The sequence below is a fragment of the Crocodylus porosus genome, unplaced genomic scaffold, assembly GCF_001723895.1.
Source record: "Crocodylus porosus isolate Cpor-Errol unplaced genomic scaffold, CroPor_comp1, whole genome shotgun sequence".
NCBI lineage: Eukaryota > Metazoa > Chordata > Crocodylia > Crocodylidae > Crocodylus > Crocodylus porosus.
The window spans coordinates 66,961,341-66,980,902 of NW_017728949.1; the positions used below are offsets into that span (position 1 = coordinate 66,961,341).

Here is a 19,562-nt window from a genome sequence, read left to right on the forward strand (position 1 = left end):
CATATGGTTGGGGGCCTCCGTGGCCAGCCCTATGAGGAGAGGCTGAGGGACCTGAATCTCTTCAGTCTCCACAAGAGGAGACTGAGGGGGGATCTTGTGGCTGCCTACAACCTTATCAGGGGCAGCAGCAGGGATTTGGGAAAAGTGTATTCACCAGGAACAATGGCCACAAGCTGAGGGAGGACAGGTTTAGGTTAGATATTAGGAAGAACGACTTCACTGTAAAGGTGGCCAGAGCCTGGAATAGGCTTCCCAGAGAGGTGGTGCTCTCACCTTCCCTGGAAATCTTCAAGAGGAGACTGGACAGGCACCTGGCTGGGGTCTTATGACCCCTCCCACTCCCACTGTCATTCCTGCCCATGGCAGGGGGTCGGACTCGATGATCTGTCTAGGTCCCTTCCAACTCATTGATTCTGTGATTTTATGATTGCTCCCTAGCTCTCTACTTACAAAAAAACCCTCATGTTCCTTACAAGGGTAATTAAGGACCATACTAAAGATGAAATGGCTTCATTACCCAGGTGAATTCCATAATAAAGAGAGACAGCTCTGATATGCAACATTCAAAAGAGGCACCTGATTATTTTTCTTTCCTCTACCTGTCCGGAAGTACAAGAGTTTTTGGATTGTATAGGCAGCAATGTCAGAAGACTCTATTCTGACCATCTATTCTGGCATAACCAATGCCACACAACTCAATTGTGACCAAAGGGGTTGATTCAGCATCCTCAACAGACAAGGTGCCATCCACAGTTTTAGAGTTCAATGTTCAAAGTCAGAGATTTGGTTTAAAAGGCCATTTTGAAACTGGTTTGTGTGCACTGAACTTATGTTCTGTTCCAAGTTTAAACTACTTTCTGATCACTTAAACCAGTGTATTTGTAACTTCTGTCCCTAGCCAGGGCACCTTGTGTTGACAGCATACTACAATATGAATTCAGGCTTAGGTTCCCAGTCACTTTAAATTCTCAGGCTCCTTTGAGCCAGTCTCTAATGACAAAATTGATATGGCAGAATTGATATTCTAGAAGTGGCACTTTGGTTTACCTTGTAGTTTGATTAAAAATGTAACCAAATAAAACCACAAGGGAATATTTTTTACTGGAAAAGGGAAGAGCTAATACTGGTGTTTTTACAACAGTGCCCTGCATTTTCCATATTTGTTACCATCATCAACAACACCAGCAAATCAGAATGAGTTTTGTCAAGAAACTGCTTTTCACTTCAACAAAGCCAAAAGTTTCAATTCACAGTTAAAGAAAAGGTCAACCATACTCATACTGTCTTTTCTCACAAGTACTGTCCCTTTCAGTGCTGCACAGATGCCTTTTGGGAGCAGCATACAGAAGTGGCGGGAGACAATATTTGAACTAAGAACCTAGAGGCAATTCCATCTCTAAAAGCTGTAAATAATCTACCAAACTGCTTCACCTGCTCGACTGATGACATGTGTACTTGTTTCATATAGGAGCACTGCATGGTAAGAACAGAATAAGGGAAGCAAGAAAATACAATTGTCATCAAATTAACAAGGAGCAAGAGCAGAAATCACAGCAGAAGCCACACCAGCATCTTCTTCCCTTAGGCAAGCATTCATGCAAAAGCAACCAAACAATATGTTCCAGAAGCTGGCCCTGTTCCAAGGACAGATTATACTAGTCATGTCTGACATCCATAAATAAATAAAGATCAGCTTGCGGCCACATTGGGCAAGAGGCTGCCCCCAGACTACCTAATAATTACTGGTAAGAAACTCTGATAATCCCCACTTGGGAAATTCCCTCTGAATCCCTTCACAATAGAAGGCCTGCAGTATTTGTCACCTATTTTTTGGAGCAGTAGAGGATTTAGTCACCTAAACATCTGGATGTCGTGGCATCTGCAATGATCTCGTGATTCCTGCATTAAGCTGAGGAAGCCAAAGTCCCTCCACACAATTCCCTTGGTTCCTCTTCTGCCATGAAGAAAGGAGACAGAGAGCTTTTGTTGGGTCTGAATGAATTCAAGTGGGCAGGCTGGATGGACTTCATCCCAGGGTACTGAAGGAACTGGCAGAGATCTTGGAGCCCTTGGCAATGACCTTTGTGAAGTTGTGAGAGATAGGCCAGGTACTAGATGACTGGAAAAAGGCCAATGCAGTGCCCCTTTTTAAAGAAGGCACAAAGGAGGACCTGGAGAACTACAGACCGATTAGTCTTACCTCAACATCTGCAAAGTTACTGGAGCTTATCCTGAGAAAGACCATTTGCAAGCATCTGGAGGAGAAAAGGCTGATCACAAGCAGCCAGCATGGATTTATGAAAAACAAATCACATCAAACAAACTTGATCTCCTTCTCTGACAAAGTAGCAACTTGGATGGATGAAGGGAATGCTGTAGATATAGTGCATCTACACTTCAGCAAGGCTTTCCACAACAAGGTCCTACACAACCTTCTCAAACTAATTGGAGAAATGTGGTCTACTACAGCTACTACAAGGTGGATAGCTATCTGGCTCAATAGCCACAAGCAAAGGGTAATTATTTATGGGTCCATGTCGGAATGACAGGTTTCGAGTGGAGTCCCACAGATGGAGTCCCCTAGGCCTGGTGCTGTTCAATGCGTTTGTTAACGATTTGGGTGCTATCATACAAAGCTTCTTAAGTAACTTTTCAGACAACACAAAGGAAAGGATTGTGAACATGTTGGAGGAGATGAGCACAATTCAGAAGGATCTTGACAGATTGGAAAGTTGGGCTACAGCTAACTGGATGAAGTTCAATGTGGACAAATGGAAAGTGCTTTGCCTTGGGAGGCAAAGTCAAAAATACAAAAATAAAATGCATGCTGGACGTCAAGACTATGGAAAAGGATCTGAGAGTCTTGGCAGCAAATAGCCTTAATATGAGTCTGCAGTGTGATACAGCCACACAAAAGGCAAAAGTGGTTTTGGGATGTGTAGCAGGGCACTAGGGTGCCTGCTACTGGTAACAGCAATATGGGCTCAGCTGCCACTCACCAGGGCAGCACAGATGGGGGTTGCTGAGACAACCAGTTGGGTCAGCTGACCAGAAGGGGGCAAGGCCTGGCCTATATAAACAGCCAGGCTGAGGCTGGAAGGTCAGTTCCCCTCTGGCAGCCTAAGAAGTGGGAGTTCTGCTGGAGCAAGCAGGGCGGGCGTAGCAAAGAAGCCTGATGGCCTGAGCAGTGTTGGCATGATGGTACGGGGTGGAGAGAACCCTGACAGGGATATGGACGAAGCATAGCCAGGTTGGCTTGGGATTTATGTTACAGCCAAGGGGCTTTGTGTTTTCTGTTTTGTTGTTGTGTTACACCGGAGGACTGGATGAGGCTGTAGGAGTTGGAGGAGGCCTCATGGGAGCTCCCCAGTAGTGGGGGGGGTTCCTGGCACTGGAGAGTGGCGCTGCGTTTTGGGGTGTCCCGGCCCTAGTGTGGGCAGCATCGGGAGGAGCCCAGTGTGGGCGTAGGCAAGAAGCCCCAGTGGGGCATAAGACCCGGGAAAGGGGTCTGGGGGCCAGGTAAGGCTGAGGCCGCCTGAGCCCCAATTAGGAGAAGCCCAGTGGGCATAAGCCCCAGGAAGGGGGTCTGGGAGCCAGGTAAGGCTGAGGCCGCCTGAGCCCCAATTGCGGGGAATCACGAGGCAAGGCCCCAGTGCGGGCAGGGGAATCATGAGGCAAGGCAGGCCCCAGTGTGGGCGGGGAATCGCGAGGCAAGGCCCCGGTGCGGGCGGGGAATCGCGAGCAAGGCCCCAGGGAAGGCGGTTCGCATAAAGGCAAAGGCTAGCCCAGAGTGGGCAATATCAGGAGCACGAGCCAGGCCCCAGTTGGGGGCGGGGAACAGGAGCCAGGCCCCAGTTGGGGGCGGGGAGCCGGAGACAAGCCCCGGTGTGGCGAGGGCCACAAGGGAAGCGAGGGGGCGCCCGTGAGGGCACAGGCGGGCAATTCGACAGAGCCCCGGTACAGCAAGGCACTATGCCAAGGATGGCAAGAAGGCAGCCTCCCTTTAATGATATTTACCAGCAAGACGTGGCAGCCGAGATAGAGAGGGTGCATTTGGACCCAATTTGGCATGGTAGGCAGGGGCGCTAGGGGAGTTCACGGCACCCCTAGGTCGCACTGCCACACTGGTGCATCAATAGAAGGATTAGGTAAAAGACATGGGCTGTGATAGTGCTTCTCTACTCAGCACAGATTAGGCCTCATCTGGGGTACTGTGTGCAGTTCTGGGTTCCACATTTCAAAAGGATGTGGAGCAGTTAGAGAGGGTCCAGATGATAAAAGGCTTGGAAAGCAAGTTATATGAGAAGAGGCTGAAGGAGCTAAGCACATCCAACTTGCAGAAAAGATGCTCAAGAGTGGACATGATATTAGTCTTCAAATACCTGAAGGGCTGCCATAAAGAAGAGGGAAAGCAACTTTTCTCTCATCCTGTGGAGAAAAGGGCACAGACCAATGGCTTGAAGTTCCAGCAAAAGAAGTTTAGATTGGATATCCATAAAAGTTTCTTCACTGTTAGAATAGTGAGGCCTCTACCCAGGAACCATTGAGCGTATATTGAAAAACATTTTATAGAAGCAGGACATTGGCTGTTGTGGTTCCCTTGCTTTGCAGGTTAAAGTGTTAGGTCTGTGTTGTGTCAGGGTTGACAAACATCTTACACAGAATTTAGACTACGGATTGTATACAACTGTCTGGATATGCATGGTCCTACCTCAGACAGGGGTTTGGACTAGATGACCTTTGGAGGTCCCTTCAAGCCCCAATTCTTTATGATCCTTGCAACACCACCTTGTACTGACAGCAGAAACTTCCCAACATCCCCATCTTCTCAGGGTAGCATCTGGTACCCAGGTGCATTTCCAGTTGGGAATCTACATTCATCTGGTGGGAGGATGCCAGAGAGAGTAGCTGCCTCCTGATTTTCTCTCTCTCCTCCCCTGATTTTCCCCCGCAACCAAAATAAAAAAGCTGCAGGTATCTGATGCCATGAAAAAACCTCCATTATATTTAGTCAACAATTACACCTTCCTTTCTTCTCAAGACACTTGTCAGCCTGGCTACATATGTGCTCACATGTGGCACAGTTGCAGAAGACATGTCATTGAATCAAAGAGTTGGATAAAGATCATCTTGTCCAGCCCTCACCATGAACACATGTATGTCTAAATCATCCCTGTCCAATGTTTATCCAACCTCTTGGAAACCTTTAATGAAGGAGAGTCCACAACTTCCCCAGGTAATCTATTTTACTGGTCCAGTGTTCTAACAGCAAGGAAGTTTTTCCTGATAACAATTAGATAACAATTACAACAAACCAAGTGTGTCTGAAACGATATAATCCCTGTTCAAGTGTACAGAAAAGTTGCAGCAATGTAAGCACCATGAGCCACAGATGCACTAGATGCTGCCATAGTGAAAGAACACGGATATACTACATATAGTGATGACGGAGACCTTGGGGAAGTGTTCAATTTGAGTCAATGATTCAGTTGGTCATTGGCTTGGTATTTTAGTTTGCTTGAAAAATTCTGAGATTTTTCTCTTTCTGATAGTTTTCACATGTGGGGCTACAAAACTGGCAGGAACATGTTGACTGATTAAATGAAGCTCGTGCACACCTAAATTTGCATCTGGCCTCCCAAGTGATGAGCTCACATAATTGGTTGCTTTGGGCATTACTGCTTATGGCTTTCTCTGAATCTCTTTAATCTCTGTTGTTTTCTGTGTTATGCATTCATATATATTGTGGAATTTTTTTAGGTTTCAATGCTCCACCCACTTACACCCTTGCTGAACAAAGCCTTTCTTATGAGCTTAACTTCGATTTTGTAATATTTTGAGAAAAAGGGTGTAATTGGCCACACAAAAAGTAATTACATTTTCAAATTGTTCATTAAACTTAGGTGGTAGCTTCAGACCACAATTTGGTTTTTACTTGCTTGCCATCCAGAGGCTTGAGTACACAAGCACAAGTCCTAGGATTAAACACTCTTTTGCCCCACAGATTCTCTGCCCTCATCCTTTTAAGAGACTATTTTCATTTATATAATGGAGTTGTTAAACAAGTTATTGTTCTACATAGTATTTAGCTTAGGCTCTTTCAGCTTCTTTCCCAGACCTTTGGACCATTTCATGCCCCAAAGCTTGCCCAAATCTCTCTTATCTCTCCCAAAGGTTGGTTCTAAAAGATATGAGTAAAATATATCAAACAAACGTTGCTTCTTGCATGTATCTCTGGATCATCATGCTACAACACCATTGTAACCCTAATACATCATGAGAACCATCACCTTTAAAACCTCTAATATTTGATTTAATTATAAACATTTTGAACCCAACATTTTTCCCAGTGTTATCCTGAATTAACTGGAGATTAGAATATGTAGGCATTAAATGAAGAATTATTTTTTATTCTCCCCACTTCAAAATTTAACCATGTGTCCAAATGAAAATAAGTTCGATCCTTGGAGGCAAAACCATAATAAAATATAACCGTATTTTTCTTATCTACAGTTTACCCAAAACTAAGTTTTCAGAGAGAGAGATTTTTTTTGGTGTAATTCTTCCCTTTGGTGTTTCATTTTTTGTGTAGCTTTAGCTTTAGCCACAAGCATGATTATTACATTTCTTGAAAAACCGAATTCCATCTTTGATAACTCTGTTACTTGCCTGTTATAGCAAATATTTCTGAGACAAACAAGACTGCATCATAGCAAATTGCAAGGGAACCAAAAGAGTGAATGTGTTTTTGCTTGCTTTATGTGGAATATTACATTTGAAGTGAGCATTTGATAACACAATAGTCTCAAGGCACATCCCCCAAAAGAATCCTCGAGTGCACGACCAAAAACTGGCTCTTGCTTATTTTCTTTGTTGACTAAAGAAATGCTTGAATATTCTTGACCTCATAATTTCATTTTAACCCCACCACTCTAGAGAACTGAATAGCTGTCTTTGCTTGAAGAATCTATGTTGTAATTTGAAAGAGTACAGAAGTGACAGACAGGTTGCAAATTTGACAATATTGAAGGATGCGGACGTGCTGCAATCAAACATATCCTTCAGAATGTTCTTGCAAAATACCAAGATTAGGGAACAAGGTCAAGTTCTTGTCATTATTTATAGTCAACTTGTTCAGTTTACTTATGAAAAAAGTAGCCACGAAACCTATATTCACAATCACTCATCATTACAATGGAACGCTATGTTGGAAAGATAAGATGTGAAATGCTATGTACTGTATGTGGAAAGATTTCAGAATATAAACGGTGTGTATATAAATAAATAAGAGCCAGTTAATGGACATTGCCTAACTGCAGTATATACCCAACTTCTAAAAACAGCTAAGCCTGTGGTATCTTTAACAAACACCAATTCCAGGGAAGGGAATGGAAAATTTAAATATCCAGGAGATTCTGCATGGATTCAGATAAGCAGTTTCTCTCACCATCAGGAAATGTATTTACTTGCCTAGCCCTGGGTGAAAACAGAGAAAAGAGCCCTGAACAGAAAATGTAGGTTGAAATCAATTGTTTGTGTACTTCAATCCATGTGTTAAGAATTAATAACTTTGCTGACATTTCCCAAAAGCACACACGGACCTCACCGGGCACACGATCAGTGCAACTGTAAATGTAGCTCACTTTGTTAATTAGCTGCAGAGAGATTAGCTGGGTTCCCAACTTCAACTTTATTAGCATTAATCAGAACGGAATTTAAGCTTCCAGTGAGATGCATCGTAAGCAGTTTCTGCATTTTGGGCTGGTGACCAAAATTCTTGCACCCCCTCATAATCAGCACCAAGGGCTGGTGCCACAGTCACCCATGCCTAGTTAAGCTATTACTTCTAATTCAGCATTAAACATTTTAGTCCTTAATCCTCCCTTGACTTTTTCACCTTCCACCTAAAAGGAGCTTCAGAGGACAGTCATTTTTTCCTACAAAAGCAGAACATGTGAATACAAATCAGCTGCATTTACTTATTGCAGAGAACTGACCAATCCTACTCCTTCCTTATAGGTGTGAAGCCCACTAAGTTTCAGTGAGGATGCCCAAAATGTTACAGCCTCTTCTGCAGCAGCAGGTCCGCACGCTAAACTTCCGCTGAAGCCCCTGGGAGTTACACAACCTGGAACAGCTACAGAAGCAAACTCAGCATAAGGAGTCTTTAACAAGCAACATGTTTCAAGGGAAGGGCTGAAGGCACTGCGCAGGTATTGTTGAGAGAAAGAGAAATTTCAGATGGAAAAAGTTAATAAATCTAGTTTAAAGTCAGGTACCGCATGAGCTGAAACAATATCTGACTTGTAAGGAGCTTCTTGTCATTCTTTCTCCTGGAACTTGTAATAACCTGACATTTCTTAAAATGAAAAATGCAAAGAAAATGAATTTAGTACAAAAAAGTACATTTAAAGTAATGCCGAGTCTGTGAAACAAGCCAGCTGCAGCTAGGAAATTCAATTTAACACACACACCTCCAGCCCTAAATCAAGTGTTGATGTGTTTTGTTGCCAACCACAATGCAAGTAAAGCTGGAGGCATTTGTTCTTCTCTCACTAATTGCACACACGCAGCTCCCCCTCCACCCCTTGTGCTCCTTCAGAAAAACTTCTAAAGGCACATCATTTCCACAAAGCATTCCTCCTAGAAAGGTCAGACCACCTGTCACTTTGTTTGTTCATTGTATCATATTCAGCCAAGGCTTGTATGTCTGCAAGCATTTTAGAGCAGTAGTTTGTTCTTTGTTTAGCACCTTTTCCATAGTGTAATTCCACGTATGCTTATGGAGCTCCATTCTTTATAGCACATCTGTATGCAGCAGACACAGTAGTGCCTTGCTGCTTCCTGTGTCTATCACAAGTAGAATGTCATTGCCGCATAAGAAGCCAAATCCAGACCTTCTGCAATAAGGCTAATTGGGATCCTATGACCCCAGCTGACTTCCTGCCCTTTGGGCAGGGGGCTGGCCTCGGTTATCTTCCGAGGTCCCTTCCAGGCCTAATGTCTACGAAATCTATGCAGGTGTTCTTACCAAGAAGAGTCTGGGACAAAAGCAATAGGGAGATCATTTGCATGCACAGTTGGACATGAAACTATTATAAACCGCAAAGGAGTGAAGCTCATACCATCTTGGCATTCCTTAACCATGCAAAAAAGGTCATTCAAGCTCCCCTTCCTGCGGTTTGCCAGGGGCATGTACATTCTACACAGCAAACCAATGCAAGTTATGGTACTTGGACATGTACGCCCAACACAACATGCACCGTCATTTATGCCTCTGCTGAATTAGGTTGGGTCACCGCTATTTTATTTCTATCACTCTCTTAAAAAGAAACATATTGTGGGAAGTGCAAAGGATATGTATTATTCCTTAGAGGACTAAGAAGAAACTCCTTTCCATACACAGAGTATGGAATGTATAATATTTGATAAAAACAGGTCAACATATCTAGTTAGATCCCATCTGCTTCATGCAGACATCTGAGCCAGATGTCCCCTTTATGAAAAGGGAATAAGAGGCAAAATCATGCTGCTCCTGCCCCCTCCCTTCAATATAGTAGAAAACAGCTGATGCAGCTGCAGACTTTCCTCCTTTTCTTCCCATAAATGAAGTTCCTTAATGAAAACTTCATGCACATATGGCTCTGTTAAATCAAGCCTGAAGGGGACATGGTTTATTATGGCAAGCTTTCCTCCATGCACACAGAGAGGTAGTTAGAAATGTTAATCTGAAGTCATGGTCTCCTCCAAATACACCTAGATACCTAGGAACAACCCAGGAGGTAATAAATGCTGCTCTACCAATAACTCTGAACCTTTGGTTAGCCTCAAAGGGGAGTGAGGGGGCAGAAATGTAAGCCAATCACAACACAGCTTGCAAAAAACCTTCTGAACTAAGGAGTTGAGGGGAGGAAACATAAAGCCTGTAGCAAAACCCCCATTTTTTAATTTTTTTCTTATTTTAAAATGAATTCCTTCCCCTTCCCCAACAATTTCTGACTTTTTCTCTCCTTCTCTATTCCTTATAGATAAGTGAGCTAAGACATAGGATAAGCTTCAGCTTTTATTTTGGTAGCAAGTTGTATGCGTTTCATTTTTTCTCCTTCTTTATATTGTATAATTATTATGTTTATATTGATTTTTTACTGTTCTATATTACCATTTTACTGATACTATATGATTTAGGCCTACATCTATAAGTTAACATAAGTCATGTCAAGTTTCCATTTTGTTTGTCAAGTCTTCATCTTGTCCCCATGCCCTGTTGTGTAAGTATGTTGTAACCTATGACTCATACCTACCCTTCCTATGTAACTTGGTCCCTGAACGAATGGGGATGAATGAGGGTGCTTGAGAGACAATGGCAGTAGGTCTAAAAATAGCTCCCTCTGAATGACTGAACCACCAACACCAATACCTGGACTAATGACCCAGCCATTGGAACCACCCTCAGCATTCAAGAAACAAAAGACAAGGCAACCCACCATTATGCCAAGGCTGCACATGCTCAGTAAAAACACCTGGAACCCTCTGGAATAGGACTGACATTTCCTGGACAGCCCCCCCTCCAAGGAGATCAGAGGTAGCCCCATAAAAAGGGGTAGTGAAGATTGACTCCTTGAGACACCCTCTCCATCTGGACCAGCACCATGCCACACCACCTATCCACCCAGAGGTCCTGCCAGCGACCCCCCTCTGGAGAACACCTGTTGGACAAAGACCCCTTTCCAGCCTGGATAGGTAGCTATCACCCCCACCCCATCTTCAACCAAGGACATGGACTCTGTTTCTCTTCCCTACCTGGACTCCAACCCTTTCACTGAGCCTCCTTCTCCTGCTGCCATTGTAAGTCCTTGTGTGTGCATGTGTGTCTAAACCAATAACTTCATGGGGCTGTGTAGTGTGCTGTCTGTTTAATAAGCCTGTTATTTTGCAACCCCAAGTTGGGTTTTTGTCTGTTTCCTCCTTGCACCACTTCTCTGCTCCCCAATCTTTCAGCTGTCTGCCTCAGTTTCCAGCCCCAAGCTCCCAGCTATCTGCCTCAGTTTCCAGCCCCAAACTCCCAGCTATCTGCCTCAGTTTCCAGCCCCAAACTCCCAGCTATCTGCCAGCCCCGGTCTCTCAGCTGGCTGCCTCAGTTTCCAGTCCCAGGCTCCCAAGTTTCTGCCTCTTTCTCTTTCCTAGCTGTCTCCTTGCAGCAAGATCTGGATAGATTACAGGGGTGGGCTAACATAAACAGGATGTGTTTCAATACTGACAAGTGCAGGGTGCTGCACTTGAGCAGTAGAAACCAGCAGCACACTTATAGAATGGGAAACTTCCTTCCTGAGAGCACGGAGGCAGAAAGGGATCTTGGAGTCAATACTGACTCCAGGATGAACATGGGCCGACAATGCGAGGTCATGGTTGGCAGGGCTAACCAGACCTTGTTGTGCATCCACAGGTGCATCTCTAGCAGGGCCGAGGAGGTGATCCTCCCCCTCTATGCGACTCTAGTCAGGCCACAGCTGGAGTACTGTGTCCAGTTCTGTGTGCCGCACTTCAGGAGGGATGTGGACAATATGGAGAGGGTCCAGAGGAGGGCCACCCGCATGATCCGGGGACAGCAGGGCAGACCCTACAATGAAAGACTGTGGGACCTAAACCTGTTCAGCCTTCACAAGAGAAGGCTGAGGGGGGACCTGGTAACTGTCTATAAACTCACTTGGGGGGACCAGAAGGGTTTGGGGGAGACACTGTTTCCCCTAGCGCCCCCTGGCATAACAAGGAATAATGGACACAAGTTATTGGAGTAGGTTTAGATTAGACATCCGCAAGAATTACTTCACAGTCAGGGCGGCTAGGAGCTGGAACCAAGGGAAGTGGCGCTGGTTCCTACCCTGGGGATCTTTAAGAAGAGGCTTGATGCCTACCTGGCTGGACTCATTTGAGTCCAGTTTTTCTCCCACCCAGGTGGGGGGTCAGACTTGAAGATCTACAAGGTCCCTTCCGACCCTACTTGTATGAGTCTATGATTCCTTCTTGCCACCGGGCTTTTTCCCTTGCACCAGTGACCTCAAGTAACCACTTGACCTTAAGTAAACCCAAGCCTCAGTTCCTCAGCCCAGCCCCCTTTAAAGTGTCGTACACACATGCCCCTCATTTCATCTACACATGGCCATAGGTGCTGTCTTGGCCAACATGGCACCAAGGGACCTACAGAGCTAAAAGTATGATTTGTTACACATCTCTGTAACCAGAGATTGTAATAATTCATTTCTCCTATGAATGGGCAGAGGACCACCTGAAACTCATGTTCATCTGGCCCTTACACTTGTATGAGATGTGGAAGAATACCTCACCTGATGGCCAGACAAGCACAATAATCAGCTCTCAAACACTAATTAAAGGTTCATGCAATTAACATTTTTTAGCTCATAAGAATCCAGAAGTCATAGGACTCTGCCAAGATTTCACCCAAGGAAGAAAAACAATATTATTAAGCTACAGGATCAAGATTGTGCTTTCATTTAGACTGGTATAAATTTTGAGTAATTTCCCTGGACTTAAACTAGCTTTCAGTTACACCAATATAGGGACAGATGATTTCTAAACTAGAGACCAGATTTTAATTGCCCTTCTGTAATTTTCTAATGTCAGTGTACTCTTAGGTGGTGTATACTGGAGTGGCTTCCCTGAAGTCAATGCTGCTTCACACAACAGGACAATTTGGTCCATTAATTTCCATTGCATTACTTCTCATGTGTTTGGTGCAAACCAAAGTGGAATCAAGCCCTGTGTCTTATTTAAATCAAACTTCAAGCTGATATCATTTTGCCATTGGAAGGGAATAGGCTTTCCAAAGGAAGTGCTAAAAGAAAAGTACTACTATGACATGCAGCTTTAGCGAGACAGAAAGTGAACCTTAACTAACACTCAACTTAGCTAACTAAATACCCCTCCCTCTGCTTGCTTTAATCTACCATATCATTTAAGCTGCTCCTCTAAATAAACAAAAACAGGTTCAGACAGCATATATCCTCTTACAATTGCTTTTGGGTGTTCAAATCCTATTAAAAGTGGTTTGAACTTTAAAAAAAAAATAGTTGCCTCTAGTGTTTTTTACTTTAAAACATTTTTACATGTATATGAACGAAAATAAGAGTGAGTTCAAAGCTGAGCTGAATGCACTATCATGTACACAGGACTTCGTATTTTAACTAGCATGACAGGCAATGAGAGGCAATTTTATCAGTTAATGTTCCCAATGGAATGAGAAGGTAGAAATCACAAACCAAAACAAAGTAAACAAGAGTTAGAAATTTCCCTCCCCTCCATTTTCGATGAATTTTCACACACAAGTCAACTCAATAACTGCTTTGAAATTTCAAGTTAGGATCAGCCCAGGCCTCAATTCATGAAAGTATTTTGCAAGACAAGTCTGTAAGGCTTTTCACCTAAAAACTGGGAAAAGCAACTCAGGGTATATTACAGTAGTATTTAAATGCAAACTCTGGTTTATACAAATTTAAACTCAGACATCTTTAGGCTCTTTTTCTAGTTTCTTTTAGTTTTCATTCTATAGAAGCATGTCATATGGTCTGCTAACACCAGATAAGACTATCAGTCTATTTTCCAAGTAGTCATGCTCCCTCTGGTAATGGGCAGCCAGAGAAAGGTAAGGTGTTGGCTACTGTGGCCAACCAGTTCTTTCTAGTTATATATGCAGGGGATAAATTCTTTCCTGGCTCCACACGCAATTACCTTATGCCCTGAAGCAAGAGATCAGATTATTGTTATCATTAACTTAGGTTTCAGAGCTACAAACATTATTAGAGGTCATAAAGTTATCCAGCATTTTTTAAAATGCAACTGCAGTATTATCTCATGACCTCCTGCAATCTTGAATGCCACTTGCTGATAATATGCTGTCTTTATTATTGTCTATTATTAGAGATGGGCTCCAAGCCAGTATCAGGGATGTTTGGTTCCAAGGGTTTAGGTTGACCCATCTCTACCTTTTATTAGTTCCTTAGTTTCTGAAACTCTTTCCCAATTTAGTCCTTGCAGGCATCAGTCCAGCAAAGCACTAAAGAACATACTTAACAAAAAGCACATGGGTAGTACCATTAATCCCAACTGATTATACCTATAGCTTCAGGATTTCAAGAGGTCATTGAGATAAAAACTGTGGCCTAACTTTGTAAAAGGGATGGACAGTTTTATAGTTGCTAGTAATGTTTGTACCTTTGCATGCTAAGGGAAGGGAGTAAAGGTAGAAGTTCAAAAGCAGCTCAGTGAGGTACCAATCCCATAAAAATTGGTACACTGGTTTGGTTTTAAGTTTGGGGCTAGAGATAGAAGTTACACAAAAAAACAGTTTAAGTGATCAGAAACTGGTTTAAATCTGTTACAGAACGTAAGTTCAGTGCATATAAACCAGCTCCAAAATGGCCAAAACTGGTTTAAGATAAAACTAGTTGAATGTAGTGTCAAACTTAACTGATTTGGGTCAAACTGGTTTATGGAGCCCCACCCCCCACCCTTTGCCTCAGAGTGCTAGCTGGGGGCCAGTATCTAGCAACACTCCTGCTCCTGGAGCAGCGAGTTGGGGGAAAAGTCTGGCAAGGGCTGCTCCCCCCTCCCACTCCAGGCATACCCTGGCTGGGGAATGTGCAGGCCGGGGGGGTGTTAAGCCCCTCCCTAATCATATCATCATGCCAGGACCTGACCATGCCCCATCTCAGCTCAGCATTATGGAAGGGAACTCTAGCACCCCATGGCTTCTAGCCTGAGCTACTGCAGGCATGTGCCTGCATTTCCTAATTCAAAAGTGAATGTCTATTCACTTGCAAATTGATTCAATCTCTGCAGGCTAGACTAGCCTGATTCAGTTCAGGCTCAGACTTTTTTAAAATCTGTCCCTACAGAGAGGGACCCTAATACCACCTACTGAATCACCAACATGCTTACTGCAAAACCTGTGCATTGTTAGAAATCTTACAGAAGAGGACCCACCTTGCACCATGGCTACAAATAGCTATGCACCTAAATGAATACAGTTCCCAGATAAAAGACTGTCTGAAACAAGAGTATAAACTATCAGTTTCCCAAGGATAAAAACATTATGAGGTTCTACTAACTATTTGAAAGCAAACATTGTAAACCCAGAAGTTCAGATGTAAGATTAAAGAAAACCCAAACATGTTGAAATATGGAAATACGCAGGTAAGACACAAAAAGAGACTGCAATGATGTCATGAATTAGCATTACTCTTATCATAGAATAATAGGGTTGAAAGGGACCTCAGGGATCATCTAGTCAAACCCCTTACTCAAAGCAGGATCACCTCTGACTTAAACCATCCCAGTCAAGTGTCTCATTAACCTGCTCTTAAAAACATCCAAGAATGAAAATTTCACAACCTCTCTGGCCTGTTCCAATGCTTAACCTAAATTTTCTTTGCTACAATTTAAGACCTTGTTCTGTCTCCCATAGCCAGAGGAGAGTCCATCACCATCCTCCTTTATAACCAGCCTTCAGTTATGTGAACTGTTATCAATTTCCTCCATCGGTCTTCTTTTATTCAGAAGAAAATAACCTTAGTTCTTTCAGCTTTTCTTCAGAGGTCATGTTTCCCAGACATCTAACAATTTTTGCCCTTCACTAGACTTTTTCCAATCTGCCCACATTTTTCTTGAAGTGAAGGGCCTAAACTGGACACAGTCTTTCCAATGAGGCCTCACCAGAGTTCCATATGAAGTAAAAGAATCACTTCCTTTGATTTGCAAGTAGCACTCCTATTAGTACAGTCCAATGTGCTGTTGCTTTTTGCAACAAGGGCACACAGTTGGCTCATATTCAGCATATGGTCCACTATAACCCCCAGGTCCTCTTCTGCACTACTGTAGCCTAGCCAGCCATTCCCCATGCTGTTTGTGCATATGAGTTTTCCATCCCAAGTGCAGGACTTTGTACCCGTCCTTGTTAACTTTAATCTGATTGATTTCAGGCCATTTCTCCAGTTAATTAAGGTCATTTTGAATCCTAGCCCTACCCCTCCAGTATGTCTGCAACTCCTTCCAACTTATCTTCATCTTCAAATTTGTTAAATGTTTACTCAGATACATCCTCCAGATTATGATATGCAATAATACTGCCAATAGCTACAGATCATACTGAACTGATTAACCCACCTTCAATTTTTTTAAATCTTTACCTGCCATATATCACTATAAGACAGAAAACTATGCTGTCTGGGGCCACCTCTGAGGACAGTTTAATTTCACTTCCTGTGTTTTCAACTAGATTCACTAGCCACTTTGAAAGAGGGTGCCCTAATGAAAGACACTCATGTTCCTAGTCATACCAAAAAAATATTGAATCTAGCAGCCACTTTGAAAAAGGCCAATTCTACACAAAGGCCAGGTACAGACATTACACATAAACCAGTATAAGTGACCATAAATTGGTCTAAACCAATAAAAGTACAGAAGTTTGGCTCACATAGACAAGTTTAAAAATGGCAGACCACTATCTAAGATAGATCTGGATGGATATAGTATCAGATTTAAGTGATTTATATTAGACTAGTCTACTGAATCCAGATCCCCTGCAACTCAAATTAAGTTACAGTCCCCTGGCATCCCAGGCTGCTTTGCAGGTCCCCACTAACTCCTGCTCACAGGGTGGTGTGCTAGCCTTGGATGTGCTTGTCTGCTTGGACTGAGTGGGTTCTCACAGAGCCAGATGCAGGCAGAAGGTGAGGCTAGAAGCTGTGCCCACTATCAGTAGTGGCTGGGAAGTGGGAAGGGCCAGCTCTAGCCCTAGCCCTAGATAAAGCTAGCACAGCTGGGGGAGAAGGGGCTGCATGGTGAGGGCTCCCCCCACCACTGCCTGGCTTGGCTGGCTAGTGTGGCTCCTCTCCCCCCAAAAAGTGGCTGGCTGTCAGCATCAGCAAGAAGGAAGGAGGAAAGGAGGCCCACACTATGTGGACCCACCCGCCAGACCCAAGCCAGCACAGCTGAGTGGATCCTACGTGGCAGAGGCCTCTGTTCCTTCTTCGCCCTCTTCACCACCCATGGGGTGGGGGGTGGGACTGGGGTCTGTTCTGGCCAGTCAGGCTGCAGAGTGCAGGGGAGAAGAGACCTCCACTGCACTGCCTCCCACCTGTGCAGGCTCAGATCTGGAGGGACTGGGGAGGCTCCACCCCCCCACCACTGCCACTCACAGCTGGCCACTCACAGGAGAGTGGAGCTGGAAAAAGGAGCTGTGCTGGCCAGCCAGGCTGGGCAGCAGGTGGGGGGAAGCTTCTGCTTCATGCCCCCGCGCCCTGCTGTGCTGGCTTGAGTCTGGGGGGCAGGGCCTACTTCCCCCTGCTGTCGCTGCTGATAACCAGCCACTAGTTTGGGGTGGGGGAGCCTGGGGAGGGCTACTTGGCTGGGCTCAGCATTCTCTTGCAGCCTGCTGGAAGGCATGCAGCAGTGCTTCCAACCTGGTGGCTTCAGCCAGTGCAGGCAGCCTGTGTGCCCCTCCTCCCCACCGAAGGGTCTCTTCACTCCCAACCTAACCTAGGGGGGTTCCTGACTTAACCTAGAGTAAAGCATGAAACTTAAACCACTTCTTCCTCACGATTTTTTAACTTGTGTACTTAGCCAAAATTAAAGAAGGATGCTATTCATTTGCCTCTGCTGAAAAAGAAAACTTTCAGCTAAAGAGAAATTAATCCTAAAAAAAATGTGTTAAATGTAGCCAAGAAATGACAGTTTTGTTAGCTATATACGTAAACAGGAAGTTTGAAGAGTTTGCATTTCTTCAGTCTTATGATCATTCAGACCAAAGTATTACACACAGTTTTGAATTTAATGCGGATTCAATTGTAAATTAATTTTAACATGTAAATATATTAACTAATTTAATCATAAATTCTCAGAAAATTTATTCTGTCCTCAATCAGTAAGTGATGTAATTTGGGGGAGGATATGCTAAAAAAAAACTTAAATTATGAAACTTAACTTTGGGTTACATGCTGCTCTTCAAAAAGATGATTTTCGCAGGTCACTTCAGAAACTTTACAACCAATGAAGGGGACAATGAATAATGTCAAGTGTGCCAATTCTGCAAACTTTCAAGGAAAAGGGCTGAATATTGATTACAACAAATCATTCTTGAATGATATACATTACTAACTGAGGAGTGGGGAAGTCCTGAAGCATGAAAAAGAATAGGTCATGAAGATGTGGAAAAGAAAGTAAATTCAGGACCTTATAGGTTATGCACTATAAAACAAATTTCATTTTTGAATAGAAATCAACACACAATTCCTGGGACAGGTGCAGTGTGCTGATTGCTTGGAACATTTAGCTGTTTGTCCTTCAGCTACTCAGTTCTGCCCAAACCAAAGAGTAACATATAACAGCCAATCTGGGAGGTCTGCGAACCAGATATAGTAATAATTCAACTGTGCTGTTACCCAGACATAAATCAAACCTCTGCTGAGACAGCAATGCCTGAGCTTTGCTGAATTCCTACACAGATAATAAAGTCTTGACAATGCGGTTGATGTGACTCTCAAAGGAAAGCCTGAAGTCACAGATGAAACCCAGATTACAAGCTGGCTATAATGTAAATAAATCACATCAGATGGAACCATAAATGGAAAAAAAAAAAAAACACCCAGAAAACAAACAAGCAAAAAAAAGCCAGCTGCTCAGGCAGTAGTAGAAGCCAACTATAATTCAAAATTAATCAAAATTTAACCATTATAGTAATTATCACAAATCAACCCAATTTACCAAAGATGTGGGAAGAAATATATACAAACCTAAACATATATCATGTATGATAATGGAAGTAAAATATATTAGTTGGTTATGGAAATTCTTGAAACAAAGTACCTATAGATTGGTCATACGCTTTGAATCTGACTCTGCTGTTATTTATGAAAGTGTAAATCAGTAATTATATCATTAAGACCAAAGAGTTTAAGTGGTATAAGACATGTGCAAGTAGTATAAGGCAAATGCCAGTTTCACTCAAGTTCTCTTGGAGTCACTATGGAAGTTGTATTTTGGGCATCATCTTGCCCTTTTTCATTTATTGGGCATCTATTCGACATCTCCCTTGACATATTTTAATTTCTCTTCTTGTCATACAGCTCCATACATCATAGGACTCACAATACCACAGTGCTTCATACAAGATGTAGTCCAGACAAGGAGCCTATCCAGTAGGAGAAGAGAGCTACAAGGCACACAAAATACAGTGTACAGAAGGCACCACAGCCCCATAGCACAACAAACCCCAAATTAAAAAAAAAATCCATAAAATCCATTCAACAAAAAAAAAAAATGCAGTTTTTCTCGATCACTTTTCTTTCTATGGAAAACTTCATATTTCTCCCCAGTTTAGGATGAAAACAATTTTCAAAGTACCAGAATTTCTCAAGGGATGGAAATTTCCATTTTCTATAGCTTAATTCATCAGGGAAATGATGCACCTATATAGAGCCACAGAAGTAGATACCACTGAATAATGTGTTTTAATACACACGTACTGTATTTACTTGAATCACAAATGAGGT

The 19,562-nt window shown here is 43.2% G+C and overlaps 1 protein-coding gene across 5 annotated transcripts in view; it reads right to left on the reverse strand.

The window, feature by feature from the left end:
* Positions 1–19,562, reverse strand: part of NCKAP5 (NCK associated protein 5) — a 685,167-nt gene that overhangs the window by 624,256 nt on the left and 41,349 nt on the right. The window lies entirely within an intron of this gene.